Source organism: Phodopus roborovskii, unplaced genomic scaffold, assembly GCF_943737965.1.
Source record: "Phodopus roborovskii unplaced genomic scaffold, PHOROB, whole genome shotgun sequence".
In the NCBI taxonomy this organism is placed as follows: Eukaryota; Metazoa; Chordata; class Mammalia; order Rodentia; family Cricetidae; genus Phodopus; species Phodopus roborovskii.
In genome coordinates, this window is record NW_026126480.1 from 16,294,380 (window position 1) to 16,305,831 (window position 11,452).

An 11,452-nucleotide genomic window follows, 5' to 3' on the forward strand; every position below is an offset into this window, starting at 1 on the left:
AAGAGCAGAGGAAAGGAGAAGGGAGGGAAGAGGAAGTAGAGGGGGAAAGGAGGAGAGAAAAGGAAGGAGAGAAGAGGAGGGGTGTGGAGAGAAGAAGGAGTTGGGGAGGAAAACTTCATCATTTAAGCCTCCATCGACTGCATAATTTTTCAAGATAGGGTTTCTTTGTGTAGTGTTAGCTGTCCTGGAACTAGTTCTGTAGACCAGGCTGGCCTTGAGCTCATGAAGATCCACCTGCCTCTGCCTCCCGAGGGCTAGGATTAAAGGGTTGTGCACCACCACCTGGCCATCTGTAAGATCTTTGATCTTCCAATCATTTCCCTACCTCTCTCTCCTATACAATGTTGGCTTTCAACATGCAGAAGAGCTTTATGAGGCATGAGGTGAAGAGAAGCTCTTCCTGCCTACATTCCTTTCACATAGATTCACTTGGACAATAAGAGGCTACATAAGGGCAAACTATGATTCATCACTCACATTAGGGATCATTCCTTAAAGCAGCTGGTTTTATTTCTCCTGGCTATGACACCAGCATGGAAGTAAAGTAATATGCCTACACATTCAAATATTTCCAAATATGCTTCCCTGTGTACTGCCCTTAGCATTGTTTCCTAACTTTGTTCAAATCACCAACTTCCCTGATATTTGCTTACTTCTTTTGTGCTAGAGTAGTGGAAATCTGTCAATCTAAAGATAGGAATCAAAGCCATACTCATAAGATAAGGAACTAGTCCACTTCTTTGTTTCAAAATAATTTTCAGATTTATTTATTTTATGTGTAGGAGTGTGTTGCCTACATGTATGTCTAAAGTGCCCACAGAAGACAGAGGAGGGAGTCTCAAATCCCCTGGACCTGAAGTTGCAGATGGTTGTTGAAAGGGTCATGGCAAGAGTCATGGTCAGTAGAGAAATATCTGATCGAGATAAGAAGGAAACTCAGTTCAGCCTGACTTAGCCGGGCTGGTTCAGATTCGTGGAGTCTGACACCAGGCCAGTTTGTTTTAGACATATTTGTATATGTTACAATTTGTTGGGGGGGAGTTTCCTAGTAACAATTATCTCAACCCCAAATGCACAGTAATGCTTAAGGCATGACTACATCAAAACTCTTAAAAAAAAAAAAAAAAGTACATGTGACCTATACCGTGAAGATGGGCTCTATAGTTTAAGGGACCAGGATCTGGTGTGGTCTCTTAGCAGAGATAGTGTAGAAGGCACCGGGCTATAGAGTACATGAGACATCTCCCCTAAGGATGGGTTTGATTGACTGAGAAACAAAGCTAAAGATAAATGTCTGGGAAGGGAGAATCTGAGATGAACGTTCTGGGGGATTCAGATGAGGACTGTACCTACAGATAGCAAAGGTCACCAGGATATTAACAACATCCACTCCCAGCCTGCTGGGTGAAAATGGGTGTATATTTCCTCCATTGAGGAGATGATCCTTAGTGACTAATGGTCCTGGTTTCCTCACTGCCTATCTGGGAGCTCTCATGATGCAAAGTGTGCTGGGAAACAAACCTGGGTCCTCTGCAGGGATAACAAGTGCAATGAACTGCTGAGCCATCTCTCCACTCCCCACAACAATCCCTCGATCACTTTTTAAACATCCTCAGTTTACTTCTTTTTTTGTTATTGTATTAGGGTTTTGTTTTATTATGTTTTAGAGAGGGTTTCACAATGTAGCCTTGGCTATCCTGGAACTCAATTTGTAGACCAGGCTGGTCTCTAACTCAGAGATCAGCCTGCCTCTGCCTCCTGAGTGCTGGGATTAAATGTATGTGCCACTACCACCCAGTTCCAGGTTACTTCTTATCCAGACAAAGAGTGGAAGAGACTTTCTTTACTCCTGACTTCAAATTACCCATCATAAAGGCAAGAAAAGCATCGTTAATCCCACCAGTCCGCTGAGAATAAGACCACTACCACAGTTTAAACTCAAATATGAAGCAAGCTTTAATTAAACACTGGTCAGGTTGATGGACTTTCTGGCCAGGCCTATCTCTGGTTTTCCATAAAATGACAGTGTGCAGAAGCTTCAAAATACAAAACCCACAACTTACTATATTTCCCTCCAGGTCCAATCAGAGGCAAGTGTCCATCCTGATGTACTTCCTGCCCCCTGCCCATAAACCTCCTGCCCACATGTGATCAAGCACAGCCAGTGTAGTTGGGTCAAAGAAACTTGTTTAGGGGAGTGAAAATGTGTGACTTGTTATCTTACATAAACTATAACCTCCAGCATTTCAGGAACTATTTATCCTTGGGCAAGGGGCTTACAGATCAGAGGCATTTTTGTTTCATGGATCTCTTAGGCACAGTAATTAAGACAAAACCTAACTTTGGCTCTCACAGTGGCTCATCAGCTAAGAGTATTTTCTGCTCAATCATGAGGACTAAAGTTCAAATCCTAGCACCCATGGAATAAGCTGGGCTTTCCACAAACACCAGCTCTGAGGGAACAAGCTTTTTGTTTCTGACATGCTCACTGTGTACCCATTACACAAATACAAATAACAAATAAATAGACCAATCTCTTTAAAATAATAATAAAATGAATGGTTTCTTGATTATCTTCAGTGTGGTATATTTCCTACTTTTACAGCCATGTCTAACCTCTGAGGCATGCTGTCTGGAAATGCCACATGGCATTTTGAGATCTGTGACTATTTCATAAGCTGAAATAAATCTTGGAGTTGTATAAACCTGTCTCTGACAAGAGTTTCACAATGAGGTGTGGAGAAAAAGGATGCAACAGAGTCACAGAGAGACACAGAGACAGAGGCAATAAGACATCAATACTGGGATCCACAAAGAAGCTTGGACAACCAGGAAGAACCCCAGGCTTTGGCTTCTCGACTGACTGACTGGCTTCAGGACTTAAATGGCTGTAAATCACAGTCCTTCTGAAGTGAAGTTCCTAAAATACGGGACCCAGTTTGGGGACTAGTGTCACATTAAATTTTCTCGTCCCTCCAGGTGTCTTACCCTTTGCTTTTTTGTTTGCTTTTTGGTTTGGTTTTGAGAACGTGCCCTTGATGAGTAGTTACTCAACATCCTTTTATGATGAGATTAGTGGATTACAGGTCTATGGGGATACACCCACTTCACCATTTCTTTTTTTAGAGTTTCTTTTCTAAATTATTACTGTGCATAGATATGTACCTGGCTGGGGGGGGGGGGAGAGTGGGGTAAGGGTACCAGTGTGTGTGGAGGTCAGAAGACAATGCTCTGTATTTGAATATCTCCAGCCACATTGTGGGATCCAGGGATCACTCTCAGATCACAAGGACCACTTGTAAACACCTTTAATTTTTGTTTTTCTGTATTTTTTTTTTAATGCAGGGACATAACCTGGAGCTTTAAGCACACTAAGCAAGCACTCTAGTATTGAGTCACACCCTCTGCCCTAAAAGCTGCTTTATTTTATTGGGTTTGGGGTTTGTTTGCTTTTTTCTTTCTTTCTTTCTTTCTTTCTTTTTTTTTTTTTTTTTTTTTTTTTTTCTTTTTTAGACCAGTCTCGATGAGCAGCCATGGCTGGCCTGGAACTCACAGAGTTCTTCCTGCCTCTTGAGTGCTGGTATTAAAGGTGTGCACCAACACTCCTGGCCCACAAGCTCTTTATTAGTGGTAAAAAGCAGGGAAGGAGCCAGGTGGTGGTGCATGCCTTTGATCCCAGCACTCAGCAGGTGGAGGTAGGTCGAGCTCTGTGAGTTCAAGAACAGTTTGGTCTACAGAGTGAGTTCCAGGACAGCCAGGACTACACAAAGAAACCCTGTCTGGAAAAAAAAAACAAAAACAAAAACAAAAAAGAAAGAAAGAAAAGAAATTGTGGTGAGCAAGATGTATGTGAGGGTGGGGAGGCATAAGTACTGACTTTATTCCCAGCTGCTGGCTGTCATTGTCAACTTCCTGTTACTCAACACGGAACCTAATGCTAAGAGGAGAGATGACCAATATAGTCCAGATACAGAGTAGCGCCAGCCCTTTGTAGAAGGAAGAGCATCTGCACTTCTGGGGACAGGGCCTTCCAACTTCCTGGCTGTGTGATCTGAGGCAAGTTACTCAAGTCTCTGAACCTGTTTCGTCATCTGCAAGAAAGATGCACACTGCACAGAGAGGGCTGTGGTGCTTGGTAAGGCTTCTAGGATGTAAGGCAAGAGACATGAGGAGAATGACTCTCACATGGGGCTTAATTTGTTAAAACAATGGAGTTTTAATCTGCATGGCTCCTAAATTATCTGTGTAAGAAGACAAAATGGCTGCAGGTGTTACAGCAGCAGAGTGGGTGTTGTGGCACCAGAGGAATCAGCAATAAGAAAATATCTGCCAAGTTGTGAAACAGGTATGGTGGACAGGATTGGTCGAAGCAACCAGAAACATGGAGAAGTCTCTAAGCAGAGCCTGGGTGAAGTCACAACTTTAGCACTTAGTCCTTTCCTTCAACTATAGAACCTTCTCTTTTCTGCTAGTCAAGTTCAGGGGTAGAAAGAGGGTGTTTGAGTCTCCCCCCATTAGGATTCTTTCAGGCTGGAGTTCATTGAGGTGAAAACCCCACAAAAGGAACTAGAATGTACTTTAGTTGGTAGAGTGCCTATCTAGCACACGAGACACCCTGGGTTTGATCCCCAGTGCTGTATAAATCAGGCATGGTAATTTCAGCATCTGGGATGGGGAGGGGAGAGAGGATTGAAGTTCAAGGTCATCTTAAGCTACATTAGGGCTCAAAACCAATCTGGCCTACAAGGGAGCCTATCAAGGAAGAGAAGGAGGGAGGGAAAAAAGCCCAGGAACTGAGAGTATCTGTGACAGAACTATTATGATGTTAGATTATAGAATATGACTGATATGGACAGGAAGCCATGATGGGATAGTGACACAGGAAGATAAAGAAAGGGAGAAGGCCTGGACCTTTGAGAGCTGTTTTTGGTACTGACATTAGACCTAGGGTCTTTCCCATGCTGTAGGTACATCCCTGTCCCTGCTTTTACTTTTTATTATAAGACAGGGTATAAGTTTTTCAGGCTGCCTTGAACTTGAATTTGTAATCCCCCTGCCTCAGCTTCCTATGTAGCTGGAATTACAGGCCTTTTCCAGCAGGTCTAGCTAGACTAGATGCATGGATGAGGTCAGAAAGCTATTGCAGTAGGGGTGGGAGCTGTCGTGTATGCTCATAGCTGTCAGAAAAGTACCTCTAGGGCCCAGCTTCTCCGGAGACTAGACTTGGTGAGAAATCTGGGTTTAGCAACTGGATTTTCCCTTGTTCAGCCCTCAGGGTTAAAACATCAAGCTCCTATTACATATCTCTGACTCACTAAAAGTGAGGTTTCATATGGAACTATGTGGCTGGAGACAGCAATGTCTCAAGACAAAGGGGAGGATCTCATGCTACACACCCTGTGAGGCAGCTCTGAATGGAGAGCCTCCTCCAGCAGTGACTAGACGATCATCGGCAAATACTGGTGATATCCTGTGTCCATGTGAGTCTTGACAGGACCAGCTGGGTTTGGCTTCTTTGCCTCTTCATGCTGACTGATGGAGGAGGCACAAGCTGCCCAGTCATCTTGATGCCAACTGAGACAAGACAGTCACTCTGGTCTGATGCTATCTCTCCAGATCCCCTGGCCACCACCAATCCCTCACTCCCAGATGGCTGTGGTCCCTCCCCCCAAGTGTAGACATCTGGATTACAAACGTGTTGGGCAACACCTGATTTACAAACATGTTGGGCAATACAGTTGTACGCTGTGTGAAGCACCACACTGAGCCTTATACCTTTGCTTCTCTACCTACATTCCCACCACTAGAACAATCCCAATTTTCTTCAAGATAATGTGACCACTTCCCAAATATAGAACAGAATTTAGCTAGATGTAGTGCCAGCTTTAGTGCCAGCACTCTGGAGACAAAGGCAGGAGCAGCTGAGTTTGAAGCCAGCCTGGTCTACAGGTTAAGTCCAAGTCAGCCAGGACTACACAGTGAGATCCTGTTTCAAAAAAAAAAATTAGAACAGAGTTCAGAAAATATTTTCTATAAAGACTAGAAGCACAAATACTTTGGGTGTTGAGACTCATACTACCCCTGTTCTGATTATTCATTTTTGACAGAGTATCAAAGCTGGTACAGTTAATACATAACTAGCAAGATTGCACTGTACAAAGAAAAACTTTATTTACTGACACTAAAATGCAATCTTCCCATAGTTTGTCTCTTCTCCCCGACCCCTGCCAGATAACTACATGTGATAATTAATATCAACTAAATTATGCCATGTTCATTGTGGTCACACACACCTATAATCCCAGAAACCAGAAGGCTGGGGTAATGACATGCTTTGTTCAGAGTCACACAAAGAGTCAGTGGCAGAACTAGGATTCAAACCCAGGTGACCTGAATTCAAAGCTCCCCTTAGGAGCTTCAGTACCACCTCTACCAGAGGGTCTACATATAGGGTGTTGCAATTCCCCCAAAGCTGGAAATCTTATTTTTAGTGAAGTCTACTTCATCTATTTTTTTTTTTTTTATTTTGTGCTTCTGAATGCATGCTTAGTTCCTTAGTACTCCCTAAAATTTCCACAGGAGGGAGACCTTTCCCCACCCAAACTTTAAAATGCTGGCTTTGGCCTTCTGGATTTAATGTGTAGTTTCATGAGCAGCTGAAGAGCTGATTGGCCACCTGCACAGAATTTACACTGGTCTCCTGACACAGAGAACCCAGGCACCATGAACAGGTGCCCAACCAAGTTATCCCAAGGTAAGTATTATCTCAGATAGTAGGCCGCTTGCCTATTATGCCCCCAAATCCAGGTTTGAATCCCAACACTGCATGAAAACCAGGCCCAGTGGCACACACCAGTAATCCCAGCACTGGGGAATGGCAAAGATGAAGATCATAAATTCAGGTTCATCCAAGATGTATAGCTAGTTTGAAGCCAGCCTGAGCAACATGAGACCCTATCTTTAGAAAATAATAGTAAACAAAGAGAAATTACTCATTTAACTAGTAACTTTTCAGCCCCATTTAGACAGTCCATACTGACTCCCAGATTGTGACACCCAATCCCTGTGGTAATGGGAACTGTATAAGCCTTGGATCTTTTCTTCTTTTTAAGATTTATGTATTCTTATTTTATGTGTATTGATGTTTTTCTTTTATGTATGATATTGCAAGCATGTCTTGTGTCTAGGAGGTTATAAAAGAATGTAGGACCCCATGGTAGAGTTGTGGATGGTTGTAGTAGCCATGTAGATTCTGGAAATAGAAGAACCTGGGTTCTTGGGAAAAACAATAAGTACTCTTAACCACTGAACCATCTCTCCAGACCACAAAGCCTTAAATCTTTACGCAACAAGCCTTGTCCAAGGGTTGTTCATTGGGCAGACAACCCCACAAGAGGTTCCAAGGTCCTAATATGTTCAAGAATAAGGTAGTTTTCACCACTCTCATTACCAGTCTTGTTCATGATGATATAGGTTTTATATTGAACTTTCTCCCAAGACAGACACTGAGAAGGAAGGTGTGGTGAGCACCATGTATGGCCCAGACTTCCCACTGCACATCAGAGGTGCTGCTACTCTAAGGGCCATGACTCTCAGCCTCTGAAGGATCCTCTACCTATAAGAGTCACCTTGTCTGTGGGTGGCCACATCCCTTTCAGAAGCAGCACACATCTTATGACTGACCAACATAGGGAAGAATGAAGATCCAGCACCCACCCTTCCCTTGAAACAGCTGCCCTTACAATCTGCTTGTACAAGCTGAAGCCTCGGTAGAGACTCTACTAATCCAATCCTCTTTCCTCCCTTCCCTCCTCAGGTGCTGATTCTGAATGCAACCCATAATAACCCTCCTTCGTGTTCGGCTTTAACTTGTGGTCCTGAGAAGCCTGATCTCCAGGTGTCAGTGTTAGGAGTGCTCTGAGAAAGCAGATGCTGGATTGACTCTGGGGTGAAGGGGATGGATCACTCACACCCAGCTGGTAGCACAGACAATGTGTGTCATCAGCTAAGAGGCACTCAGGAAAGGTCCTGACAAAATGGGATAACATGGTAGTAGAAAGAAATGTGTTCCCTGGCTTAGTGACTTGTACATTATGCAGTTCAGGCTGCCCTGGAGCTTACTGTGTGGTTCATGCTGACCTAAAACCCACAGCAATCCTCCTGCCTTAGTTGTTGTGTGCTGAGATTACAAGCATGAACCAAAGCACCTGGTGTGTGAATCAGACCTTTTGGAAAATGCAAGAGAAATGTCAATCATAAGGATAAAAGAATTAGCTAGATGTGGCCCAGTCCTGTCAATATTCTGAGGGAAAAAACACAATGAAAACAATTCTTTGATGGAAAAACTTTAAAGGGATGGTCTAAGGGAGGTAGAAAGGCTTTGATTAACAGAAATTATTTTAGGCCTTCACAAAGTGGGCTTTCAGAAGATGTGTAGAAAGCCAGGATCACCTCCAAGAGGACATGTAACTTACTAGAGCAATCAGGAATGCAAGGTGATGGGGGAACTAGAATGTCCCAGGAGATCTTAAGGGTTCTTCTGTACAGTACAAGACTAGCTTCAGGAAATGCCGCTACTTAGCTGGACTCAGAGACTACAAGAGATGACAGACGGATAGATAGATAGATAGATAGATGATAGATAGATAGATAGATAGATAGATAGATAGATAGATAGAGCCCTCCCAAACAGAAGTAGGTAGCATGTAACAATCTGAACAATCAGAAGTCTGCTAACACAGTGCAGCTACTTGAGACCCAATTACAAAAAAAGATAGATGATAGATAGACAGACAGACAGACAGACAGATAGATAGATAGATAGATAGATGATAGATAGATGTGTTATGAGTATGTTTTTCCACCCATCGGCCTGGGCTCATGGCCACGCCAGCCCCAAATAACACACAGAGACACTGTATTAGATATAAAGTTATTGGCCTGATACTAGTATTTCTTATTGGCTAGCTCTGTCTTAAATATTAACCCATTTCTAACAATCTAAGTATTTCCACGTGGTTTTATCTTACCTAAAAGAGGGCCTGGCATTCTGCTCTCTCAGTCCTACATTTTGACTCCTCCTTCCTACTTATTTCTCTCCTCCTAGTCTCCTAGTCCCGCCTATCTTGCTTTCCTATTGGCCAACAGTACTTTATTCATTAACCAATACGAGAAACATATTTACAGAAGGACATCTCCCATCATAGATGATTGGTAGATAGATGATAGATAGAGATGTCAGAGAGATAAATGATTGCTAAATGAGAGAAGGGATAAGCAAAAAGGAGAAGGAAGGGAATGGGGGAAAGGAAGACAGGGAAGGCATGAAGAGCTTCTAGGGATGAGGACAAACAGTTTTTGTTTTGTTTATTTGTTGTTGTTCTTAGGTACCACAGTTTTTAAGACAACAAATGTGTGTGGGGTGCAACATCCCGCTTATTTAATCCCAGCACCTGGGAGGCAGAGGCAGGTGGATTTCTGTGAGTTGAAGACCAGCCTGGCCTAGAAAGTGAGTCCCAGGACAATCAGAGGAACATAGTGAGACCCTGCCTGGTGTTTATGGGGTGGTGGTGAGGGGAACAAAAATGAGGTAAAGATGTGCTTATCTTCACATCTGTGGCAGTGGTTTTTATGGCCTCTTTAGAACCACAACACTTCTCTGAAGTATCTGTGTTTAGTTTACTGTCAGTCTCCCCTGTGAGTGGATGTACCACCTCCACCCTGCCCCCCCCCAGGAAGTGCACTTCTTGGTAGTCATCACTTCTTGGAAGTGTCTGCTTTTGTTCAGCCACCAGGAGCTTTGCAAAGATCTTTGGGCATCATTGAAGCACCTTCAGTTTAAAATAATCTTTATATTCATTCTGGGGGTCTGAATGTGTTTGTCCAGGTTCAGATCTGAAGCTTTGGGGCTGGAGACATGGCTCAGCAGTTTAGAGCATTTGTTGCTTTTGCAGAGGATGCCCTGGTTTGATTCCAGGTGCCCACATGGAAACTAACAACCACTGACAACTCCAGTTTCAGGAAATCTGTCATTTTCTTCTGACCTCCCCAAGTACTGTGAGGCATTTTCATGGTGCACATACATATATGAAGGCAAAATATGCAAATACACTAAATAAATAAATAAATTTAATTTTGTATAAGAAGATTCAAACAGCCACAGATCAGAAATAACATGGGGGTAGGGGGAATAATACCTGTACTAAAGTTGTACTGACTTTTTTTATTAGCAATACAATGTAACAACTATTATTATTTGGAATAAGCATTCTAGACAGGATTTAAAGTATATAGATGTGTGTAGCTTATATGCAAATGCAGTACTCCTTCATTCTATGGAAGGGAGGAACCTGCACATTCTTGAGCTTTGATATCCAAAAGGATCCAGGAAAATTGTGCCCAATGCCTAAATTTGTTGAAGGATTGAGTTAACTTGAAGCCCCCAGGAAAGCACGGTACACAATCTTGGAATGTATTTGGTAATTATCATGATTGTCTGAAATGAAGTCTACAGTTGGTTCTCCTTTGTAGTGAATTATTATTTATGATATATTAAAGCTTGCCTGAGGATTCAAAAAGCAAAATCAGTCACAAACTGTAGAAGCCAGGCACACACCTTTAATCCCAGCAGCCAGAAGCTAGGAATTGGTGGTACACTCCTTTAATTCTAGGACTCAGGATTAAGAGATAGACTGATCTCTGTGAGTCCAAGGCCACCCAGATCTACACAAGAGTGAACCAGTCTAAAAGAGAATCATAGTTCACACCTTTAATCCCAAAATTAGGGAAGTATATACTACAGAAGCAAGAGTCAGTAGAGACATTTGTTCTCCAGCCAGGCTGAGGAGAGGTTACAGTCTTAGGCCTGCTGAGAGCTTGTGGAGACAGGATCAGCCCATTAAGCCTGAGGTAGAGGTAAGAAGCTAGTGGCCAGCTGCTTTGCTTTTCTGAATATTCAGCTTGAAGTCTCTAGGTCTTTTAATTTTTGTGTTACACTCCCCTAGGCCCTATGACCTATCTAGCCACTGGTCCTTAGCCCTAATAATGGTGCTGCTTTTACTTTCTAAATCCTCAGGCAAACTTTAATAAACCATAAATATCACTACAGGTGAGAACCTACTACTATTATTCTGCTAAATAGGCACAGAATTTAAATGGCTGTACTGCCTCCTTTCTGTCCCCATAGACCAAAGCACTTCTCACCCCTCACCCCTCAACAGAGACGCTACAACTGACCAAAACAGAGAACAAGAGACTTGAAAGTGATCTGCCCTAAATAGGGCACCGATGTTGTACCTTTCCCCTCAAGGCTAAGAGATTGAAAGAGGGAGTGAACGATTGAAAGAGCTACGGGTAGTCGATGGCTACAAGGAAGCAGTTTTCTGGAAACAACAAGGAAGTCGCATGCAATGACCTCACAGCGATTGTGACAGCATGCACAGGATGTTCAAGC